This window comes from Eriocheir sinensis, chromosome 43 (genome assembly GCF_024679095.1).
Source record: "Eriocheir sinensis breed Jianghai 21 chromosome 43, ASM2467909v1, whole genome shotgun sequence".
NCBI classification, from domain to species: Eukaryota; Metazoa; Arthropoda; class Malacostraca; order Decapoda; family Varunidae; genus Eriocheir; species Eriocheir sinensis.
In genome coordinates, this window is record NC_066551.1 from 3,034,919 (window position 1) to 3,044,918 (window position 10,000).

The 10,000-nt window shown below is 41.4% G+C and overlaps 1 protein-coding gene and 1 long non-coding RNA gene across 5 annotated transcripts in view; one reads left to right on the forward strand and one right to left on the reverse strand.

Annotated features, from left to right (window-relative positions):
* LOC126980201 (multiple PDZ domain protein-like) overlaps positions 1 to 10,000 on the forward strand; it is a 356,183-nt gene that overhangs the window by 194,936 nt on the left and 151,247 nt on the right. The gene's annotated exons all lie outside the window — the stretch shown is intronic.
* Positions 1 to 10,000, reverse strand: part of LOC127010316 (uncharacterized) — an 85,963-nt gene that overhangs the window by 23,862 nt on the left and 52,101 nt on the right. For all 4 annotated transcript variants that reach the window (XR_007763043.1, XR_007763044.1, XR_007763042.1 and 1 more), the window contains one exon: positions 1,664 to 1,746. This is a non-coding gene — a long non-coding RNA (uncharacterized LOC127010316). The remainder of the gene's footprint in view (positions 1 to 1,663; positions 1,747 to 10,000) is intronic.

Here is a 10,000-nt window from a genome sequence, read left to right on the forward strand (position 1 = left end):
AAGAGATAGGGGATGGGAGAGACGGATAGGCAGAAGAGATAGAAAATGGGAGAGAGTGTGAGGAAGTGAGAAGAGGAGAAAGAGGAGGTTAGTAATAGGAGTAGAAAGACAGGGGAAGACATGGGAGGAAAGAAGAGAATATTAGTTGTTGTAAAGAAAGGAAGGGACATTGAAAGAAGAATAGGGTTGAAAGAGAGGACAAGACATTGATGAACAGAGAGAAGGAATAGCAACAGGGAAGGATAAGGGAAAGAACATATAAAGAAGAGAAGTGGAGGACAAAGTAAAGGACAAGATGAAAGAGGAGGGGAAGCAACACTAATGGTAGGGAGGAAAGGAAACAGAGAACGAGGCTTGAGAGAGAACAGAAGGCTGGGAAGCAAAGGGGAAGGAGGAGGGAGAGGGAGAGGGAGAGGGACATGAGTGAAGGAAGAGGGTAGTTGTAGTAGTAGAAAGTAGGAAGGGAAGGAAGGACATGAGGAAATATGTGGGTTGTGATAGTCGAAGTGGAGGAGGAAGAGGGAGAGAGATAGACGGGAGAGGAAAGAGAGGTAAGAAAACTCGGAAGAAAGGGAGAGAAAGGGAAAGGAAGAGAAGTGCATGAGAGAGGAAGAGGAGGAAAGAGGAGGATAGTGGCAGACGAAGAAGAGGAAGAAGAGGGAGAGAGATAGACGGGAGAGGAAAGAGAGGAAAGAAAACTAGGAGGAAGAAGAGAAAAGAAAGGGAAAGGAAGGATAGGAAGGAGAGGCCGAGACAGCAGGACAGAAGGGTAGGAAGGAAGCAAAGAAGAAAGAAGGAAGGGGGAGAGGGAGGAAAGGGAAAGGGGTGGTGCTGTCAGGTGAGGTGTGACGTCATGCTCCTACCTGGCGGACAGTGGGGGGGAGGAAGAGAGGGAGGGACGGACAGGTGCCAAAGCTCACCTGCGCTTCGTTAGTGAAGGCGCTGCTCAGGTGTTTGTTGAGTGTGTGTGTGTGTGTGTGTGTGTGTGTGTGTGTGTGTGTGTGTGTGTGTGTGAGAGAGAGAGAGAGAGAGAGAGAGAGAGAGAGAGAGAGAGAGAGAGAGAGAGAGAGAGAGAGAGAGAGAGAGAGAGAGAGAGAGACTGGTTCAGTATTTCCATAAAGCTTATCTTCACCCCGTCGGTTTTGCCTTAGGAGAGAGAGAGAGAGAGAGAGAGAGAGAGAGAGAGAGAGAGAGAGAGAGAGAGAGAGAGAGAGAGAGAGAGAGAGAGAGAGAGAGAGAGAGAGAGAGAGAGAGAGAGAGGATATGTATGTAATTCGGTGGTGTATTAAGAACCTGAATTTGACATCCCTTGGGGTACCATGAGAGAGAGAGAGAGAGAGAGAGAGAGAGAGAGAGAGAGAGAGAGAGAGAGAGAGAGAGAGAGAGAGAGAGAGAGGTCAATGGTCTAGTATGGCCTTGAAGTTAAAAGCAGTATGAGTTCCTCCGTTCCTTGCAAGAGAGAGAGAGAGAGAGAGCGAGAGAGAGAGAGAGAGAGAGAGAGAGAGTTTCTTTATGGCTTCCATTAACCTGCTGCTTTTAAGTCTCTCTCTCTTCCCCCTTTGCTTATCTGGTTGTAAAAACGTTTTCTGGTTTGGTGTGTGTGTGTGTGTGTGTGTGTGTGTGTGTGTGTGTGTGTGTGTGTGTGCAGTTAAATTAATCTTACCTGTATTTTCTGGGGTTGGTTTGGGACACAGGTGGACTTGTCTTGGCTGTTTTTCTTCTTTTCCTTTAATTTCTTTTTTTAATCTGTAAAGAGAAAGAAAAATATATTAGCTTGGTTTTCCTTTGATATTTCTTTTCATTATCATCATCATCATCATTATCATCTTTCATCATTTAATATTCATCACCATCTCCATCCCTCACCCTTCTTCACTCTCCCCTCTCCACCTTCACACAACCCCATCATTATCACTGTCTTCTTCATCATCATCATCTATTTTTTTTATATCTATCTGTGTATCTCATATTTAATCCTTTCCTTAACATTCATTCCTGCTCTTCTGTCTATCTATCAATCTATCTATCTATCTGTCTATCTCATACTCGCTTACAACCACCACCACCACCACCAACAACAACAACAACAACAACAACAACAGCAACAAGTCAAATGAAAAGTGAATGAACGATTTGCTCTCCCTCTCTCTTTCTCTCTTTGCATAATGGATGAGGGAAATGGAAAGAAAGGAATGTCTCGATTAATGACTCTCTCTCTCTCTCTCTCTCTCTCTCGTGTTTTGAATGGAAAGTCAGGGCAAATATTCTGTTGTCTTTTCTTTCCATTCTGTTTATTTTTTTTCTCTGCCTATTGTGAGGAAAAACAACGTGTGACCTTGACGAGGGTAAAGGAAGAGGAGGAGGAGGAGGAGGAGGAGGAGGAGGAGGTTTAAATGAATAGTGAAAACCTTTTATTGTAGTTATCTATTGATCCAGTGTTCTGTGTCCCTCCTCCTCCTCCTCCTCTTCCTCCTCCTCCTCCTCTTGTTACGGCTGCTGGGAAATTGTCGTGTGCGCCTTTGTGTGTGTGTGTGTGTGTGTGTGTGGCTGGGTGGGTGCGTGGGAGAGAGAGAGAGAGAGAGAGAGAGAGAGAGAGAGAGAGAGAGAGAGAGAGAGAGAGAGATGAAAGGAAGAATGAAACTAATGAATGTATGAAGGAAAAAAAGAGTATGAGAGAGAGAGAGAGAGAGAGAGAGAGAGAGAGAGAGAGAGAGAGAGAGAGAGAGAGAGAGAGAGAGAGAGAGAGAGGTGGGTGTGACTGCGAGGAAATAAACGTCTTGAACCTTATTAATGGCGGAAGTTTAATGAGAGAGAGAGAGAGAGAGAGAGAGAGAGAGAGAGAGAGAGAGAGAGAGAGAGAGAGAGAGAGAGAGAGAATAAAAAAAGAAACATAGAACATAGAAGTGCCTGGGGAGAAGAAGGTAATGAGAAAACCAGAGAAAAAAAAGTTTAACAAAAAAAAGAAGAAATGGGAAATGAAATGTTGGAAGGGGAGAGAGAGAGAGAGAGAGAGAGAGAGAGAGAGAGAGAGAGAGAGAGAGAGAGAGAGAGAGAGAGAGAGTATAAAAAAAGAAAGATAATAAGAAAAAAAAGAAAATGACAAAATAAATACTCACAATAATAATAAATAATAAAAACAACAACAACAACAAACAAAACAATCAAAACAACATGATTTAAAAAAAAAACTCCCCACAGATCATAAGAAAAATAATAAATAAACCGTTCAATAAAAAAAAAATAATATAAAAAAATAAGTAAATAAATAAAATAAAATAAATAGCTAAATATAAACACTCCCATCACTATCAACAAAAATTACCATCACCTTCAAACCTAATTAACAGAAAACACAGTCACGGATCGGTTCATTTTTTGGGGCCTCGAAATCTAATTAACCCAAAACTTTTATTACTGGCCTTATTTCTCTATTTTCGTGTTTTTATTATTGTTCAAGTGTTTATTTTCCGGGTCGCTGACGAAGAAAAGCCAATGAGAGAGAGAGAGAGAGAGAGAGAGAGAGAGAGAGAGAGAGAGAGAGAGAGAGAGAGAGAGAGAGAGAGCATTGTGTGGGCGTGTTGTTGTGTGTTAGTGAGGAGGGAAGTGGAGGATGGGAAAGGAAGGAGAAAAGTAGAGGGGAAGGGAGGGAAAGGGAAGGGAAGGAGTTAAGGGAAAAGAAGTAAAGGAAAGGAAAATAATGAGTGAAAAGAGAAGGGAAGGGAAGGGAAGACAATTAAGGGAATGGAAAGAAATGAGAAAACGGGAAGAGAAAGGGGAGATGGAAGGGAAGAAAAGGGGAAGGAATAAGAGGAAAGGGAATGGGAACGGAAAGGGTGAGAAAAGGAATGAGAGGGAAGATGAAGATGAAGAGGAAACGGAATAGAGAAAGGAAATAGTAAGAAGAGAAGGTGAAGGAGAGGAGAAGGAAACACGATTATGAGGGAACTTGTGAAAGGGTTGAGGGAGGGGAGAGATAAGGGAAGAGGAGGGGAGGGGAGGAGGAGACGATGGGAGGAAGAAAAGGGAAGAGGGGGAAGGTATTGAGGGAAGGGGAGTAAGGAAGGAGGATGAGGGGAGGGAGTGAGGGGAATGAAGGGGAGGAAGAAGATGGGGGTGAGGGGAGGAAGGAGGGGAGGAGAGGGGAGGAAGGAAAGAATGGAGGCGGAGGAAAGAGGAAACGGAGATAAAAGTGACAATGGTGGACCCTTTTATGAGAGAGAGAGAGAGAGAGAAAGGGGGAGACAATAGACAGTTAACTAACCACAACTATTTTTGTCTTTCAATTATTCATTTCTTTATTTCTCTCTCTATCTATCTATCTATCTATCTCTGTGTGTGTGTGTGTGTGTGTGTGTGTGTGTGTGTGTGTGTGCTTTCGAGGCATTAACAAAAAAAATATCGATAAATAAAAACGATAATTGGGTTTAGGAATTTATAATCATTGGCATTTATGAATTTGATTATCGCATTGTATAGCATTTGATTGAATTTTGGGAGATTTAATCACTGTTTGTCTAACCGTCATGAATACCACCACCAACAACAACAACACCACCAACAACAACAACAATAACAATAAAACAATAAAAAAACAGTAATAAAAGCAATACCCTCATAATATATACCTCATCCCTTCATACTTCATACCTCTCATCTGTCCCATTATTTCCCTTCCTCTCATTCTGGTTTTCTTCCTCTATTGCTCATTTTCATTCACCTTCATTTATACTCCCATTTTTTCTTCCTTGATCTTCCTTCCTGTCTTCCTTTTTTGCTTCTTCCTCTCCCTCTCTTTCTTCCGGTTTCCCGCCTTCCTTCTCTCCTTCCTCCATTTCTTCCTTTCTTTCATCTTACTTTCATCATTCATTTTTTCCTCTTTGCTCTTTCCTTCCTTCTTTCCCTTCCTTCCCTTCTCCCTCTCTGCTCCTCTCATTTTTTTCCTTCTCCTTTTCTACTTCCTTCCTTTCTCTCACTTTCCGTTATTCCTTCCTTCCTCGATTCTTTCCCTTCTTCTTCCTCTTCCTTCATACCACATAACATACCTTCATACCACATAACACCTTCATACCACCCTCACTTAACACCACCACTAACACTAACTCCACCACCATCACCTTCAACTCCACTCATTAACACCTTTGTCACCACCAAGACCTTTCAATACCGCCACTAACACCACCATCACCAAAGCCATCATCACCACCACACCACCATCAACACCACCACCAAAAAGAGGGGAAATGGGCGGTCTTGTGTCATTATTCACAAGGGGACATTAGAGGCTTGACAGAGGGAGGAGGAGGAGGAGGAGGAGGAGGAGGAGGAGGAGAAAGACTTGATTTGGAGGGGGCAGTTGGAAGGAGGAAGAGGGAGAAGAAGAGGAGAGGGAAGGGGAAAAAATCAGAGCAAGAAGAGGAGGAGGAAGAGGAAGAGGAAGGGGAAAAGTCAGAGGAGGAGGAGGAGGAGGAAGGAAGGAAGGGGAACAAATGAGGTTGGGAGGTCAAGTGAAGGGCAATATTTAGGAGGAGGAGGAGGTGGAAGAGGAGGAGGAGGAGGAGGAGGAAGGCAAACAGATGGGTTAAGGAGGTGAGAAGAGAGACTGGAAGAGGAGGCGGAGGAGGAGGAGGAAAAAAAAAGGACGAAGGAAGGAAGAGGAAGAAGTGAAATGTTCTTGAATGAGTGTGAATGAAATGGCTTAGAAGGAGGAGGAGGAAGAAGAAGAAGAAGAAGAAGAAGAGGAGGAGGAGGAGGAGGAGGAGGAGGAGGAGGAGGAGGAGGAGGAGGAAACAAAAGATAGGAGCATAGTAATGAGAATTTAGAAGAGGAGGAAGAGGAGGAGGAGGAGGAGGAGGAGGAGGAGGAGGAGGAGATTATGCGATTGTTACATTAAGAGTAGGAAGAAGAAGAAGAAGAAGATTTGCTGACCCAACTGTCTATCTATCTATCTATCAACCGCCTTTCTACCAATTTTAACATTTTATCTGTAGGAATTGTAGGACTCCCGTAGGACCCCTGTAGGACCCTTATAGGACGTCAGGGCACTGCAGGATACCACCGCAGGACGCTTTATGCAGGATCCGCCCCGTGAACTCATTTCCTTGCGATCCTTAAGCTCCGCAGATCCTTCCTTGATCGCAGTAGGATCCCCTGTGTCTCGTATCCTTCAAGCCTTTACCTGGTTCAATGTTTTTCTTTATTTTCTTCCTCATTCACTTATTTTCTTCCTTTCTTCTCTTTTTCCTCTTTTTTTGTCTTTCCTTCCTTTTTTTCCTTCCTTTCCCCCTTCTCTTTTCCTTCACTTCCTTCCCTTGCTCTCCTTTTTTTACTTCCCTCCCTCTTATTCTTCCTTCCTCGATTCTTTCCCTTCTTCTTCCTCTTCCTTCCTGTCCTCCTGCTTGCCTTTTCCTCCCTTCCTTTATTTCTTTCTCTTCTATCCTTCCTTGTTTCTTCCTCTTCCTTCCTGTCTTCCGGCTTTCCTCTCTTCCCTTCTTCCTTCCTTTCTTTCTTTCCCTCCTTTCCTTCCTTGTTTCTTCCTCTTCGACCTTATTTTTTCCCTCCTCCTCCTCCTCCTCCTCCTCCCTTTCTTTCTTCCCCTCATCCGCTATGCTGGAGTTTCCAATATCGTGTTCCCTTCTTATATCGCTTTACACTTTATATTGCATTTCCTCTCCTCCCTTTTTCTTCTTTTCTCCTTTTTTCTTCTTTTTCTTCTTTGCGCCATCCTGTCCCGTCTCATCTTTCTTCATTGTCTTCTCGTTCTTTTCCATTTTCACTCAGTTATATGCGTCTTCAGAAAGTTGAGGGTCTCTCTCTCTTTTCCCATTCCTTATCTTCCTCCTTTTTTTCTTCCTATTGAAACACTCCCTTCCTCTCCCTCTTTCTGCTTCCTTTCTTCCTTTCCCTTCTTTTTCTTCTTTTTTCCTCCTCTTCCCTTACCTTTCTTTACCTTTTCTCTTATCCACCATTCCTTTTCCAGAGTTCCCCTCCCATTCCTACTTCCCATATCTTCCTCCTCCTCCTCCTCCTCCTCCTCGTCGTCGTCATCTTCATCCAGCGTCTCGCATTCCAACTCTTGAAGATCTTGAATTCCTGGAATGTGCGGACTCACTCATTCCAATTCCAGAGGGCTCAGGATTCCATGTCTGGGTCCTTTGTTTCCAGTACACGGCTTCCAGTCCTCTTGGGAGCAGCTCAATAGGATCCCCCTCCCCCCCTCTCTCTGATCCCTCTCCTCCTCCTCCCCGAATCCCTTATTAGTGGTGTCGGATAGCTTTTAAGAGGATCGGATCAGCCGCGAAGTAGGATCAGGATCGGGTTGTAGGATTTGATTGTCTTTGTGTGGGTTTTATTTCCCTTGTGATTCCTTTAGTGTATTTTGAGGATTTGTTGTTCATATTTTTGCGTCTTTCAGTAGAGTTTTCTTATATATGGATTCTCTCTCTCTCTCTCTCTCTCTCTCTCTCTCTCTCTCTCTCTCTCTCTCTCTCTCCATCATATCAAACTATTTTGCCAACTCTTGAGGTATTTGAGGGAGGAAACAAGGGGAGACTGATGGAGGGAAGGAGGAAAGGAGAGGAGGAAAGGAGGAAGGGAGAGAAGGAGGGAAGGAAGAATAAAGGAGACGAAGTAGAGAGAATGGAAATTATGTAAGAGGGGAAGGTGAAGAAAGGCAGATAAAGATGATGATGAGGGGAATGATGTGCTAAAAGAGATAATGAAAGAGAAAAAGATGGATTGATGAAGGGAGAGGAGAAGAGAGAAATAAGTAAGGAAAGAAAGAAAGGAGGAAAGACAGAGAAGTGGAAATAAGGAAACAAAGAAAGAAAGAAGGGAGGAAAGGAGAAAGATGGAAAGATGAAAAAAATAAAAGGAGGGACGAAAGAAAGGGGAATGGAAGAGAAGGAATGAAAGAAAAAAATATAAATGAATGTGAAACGAAATAAAGAAAAATAAATATGGAAAGAAAGGAAGGAAGAGCGGAAGACGAAAGAAAGAAGGAAAAAGTAAATAAAAACGGAAATAAAAAAAGAGAAAAAATGAGTTTAACGGAGGAAAGATGAAGGAGATAGCGAAGAAAATGATGATGATGCAGGAAGTTTAATAAACCAATAAAGGGGGAGGAGAAGAGGGGAGTGTGAAGATGATGGATAGGAAGAAGAGGAGGAAGAGGAAGACTAAAAAACAGAACAAGAACAACGAATCATAAGAGGAAGCGAAACGATGTGAGAAAGAGGAATTGAAGAAGAAGAAGAAGAAGAAGAAGAATGTGAAGATAAATGGTGATAATAACAGGAAGAAGATGAAGGTTAAGAAAAACGGAGCAAAAAAAAGAAAAGAAAATATCAGAGGAAGCGAAAGGAGGTGAAAAAGAAGAATATAAAGAGGAAAAAGAAGAGGAAGAAGAAGAATTAAAGAAGAATAGGAAGATACAAAAGAATGAGAATGAAGAATATAATGAAGAAAAAGAAGAGAAAGAAGAAAAATTAAAGAAGAAAAGGAAGGGAAAGAAGAAGAATAGGAAGATAAACAACATTAATGATAACAAGAAGAAGAAATAGAGGAAGAGAGAAAAGAAAGTTGCTATGAAGAAAAAAATATAGAATGAAGAAGAAAAAGATGATGATGAAGATGAATAACAATAATGATAAAAAGAAGAATAGAAAGAAAATAAGAATAGAAAAGAAAAAAACAAGAAATAGAAGGAAAAAAGAAGATTGCCATAAAGGAAAAAAATTATAGGAGTGAAGACCATAGGAAAAAAAACACGTGATAAACAAGAACGAAGGAAGGAAGAGAGGGAAAAAAAGGCTGATAACAGAGGAAACAAAATATGATGAAAAATAAAGAAAAAAAATAAAGAAAAAATAAAACACGATAAAGAATGAAGAAGAAATAAATAGAAATAGAAGAAAAAGAAGTAGAGAAAGAAGATTTTGCAATGAAGAAAATAATTGAGGAGAGTCAAAACCGTAGGAAAACAAACGTAATAAACAGGAAAGAAGGAAAACGTTGATAAAAGAAGGAAAAAATATGATGAAAAAAAAGAGAAAGGAAAAAAATGAAAAAAACTTACCCCATAATAAAGAATGACGTTTAAAGACTTTACGACCTCGCTTTATCGATTATTGAATGACGAAAAAAGTAAAAAAGTAAAAAAAAATATGACCACAATATCGGAAAAGCCACTTAGGAAAATATATTCAAATACACACATAATCTATAGCGAAGGATCGACAGATATAGAGATAGATAGGGAGATAGATAAAAAATAGACAGAGGAAGACAAGACACATAGATAGACAGACAGATAGATAGATACTGAGATATAGATACAAGACATAGATAGATAAATAGAAAGATTGATAAACAGATGAATAGAACAGACAAAAAATAGATAGATAGATAGACACATTAAGAGATAGATAAAGAAATAGACCCCCTGAAAAATGTCCAAATATAGAGGAAAATAAAAGGTAAAATCACATAAAGACGAAATTTCTATATATAAAGACCATAAAAGTCATCCTTAAGGCCTTTATGGGTAACTTGATCGTCCATTCTTAATAGCAGAGGAGGTGGATTGACAGCCCTTGAGAGAGAGAGAGAGAGAGAGAGAGAGAGAGAGAGAGAGAGAGAGAGAGAGAGAGAGAATTACTTCCACTAAAATACTCTCCTTTGATTAATGGTGACGGAGGTAATGGATCTAACGAAGGGAGGAGGAAGAGGAGGAGGAGGAGGAGGAGGAGGAGGAGGAGGTGGAGGTGTATATGCTTCGAGGTCGCTTGCATGAAATAGGTATCAACGGAGGAGGAGGAGGAGGCGGAAGTGATTAGCAGCGGAAGAGAGATAATGACGGAGGAGAGGAAGGAGAGAAACGAGAGGAAAAAAAATTGTTATTGGAGGAAATTTTAAGATAATATACAGGATGTCCTTCCTCTCTCTCTCTCTCTCTCGTATCTTCACTACCCTTCCTCTTATCTCCCTTCCCCTTCCCCTTTCC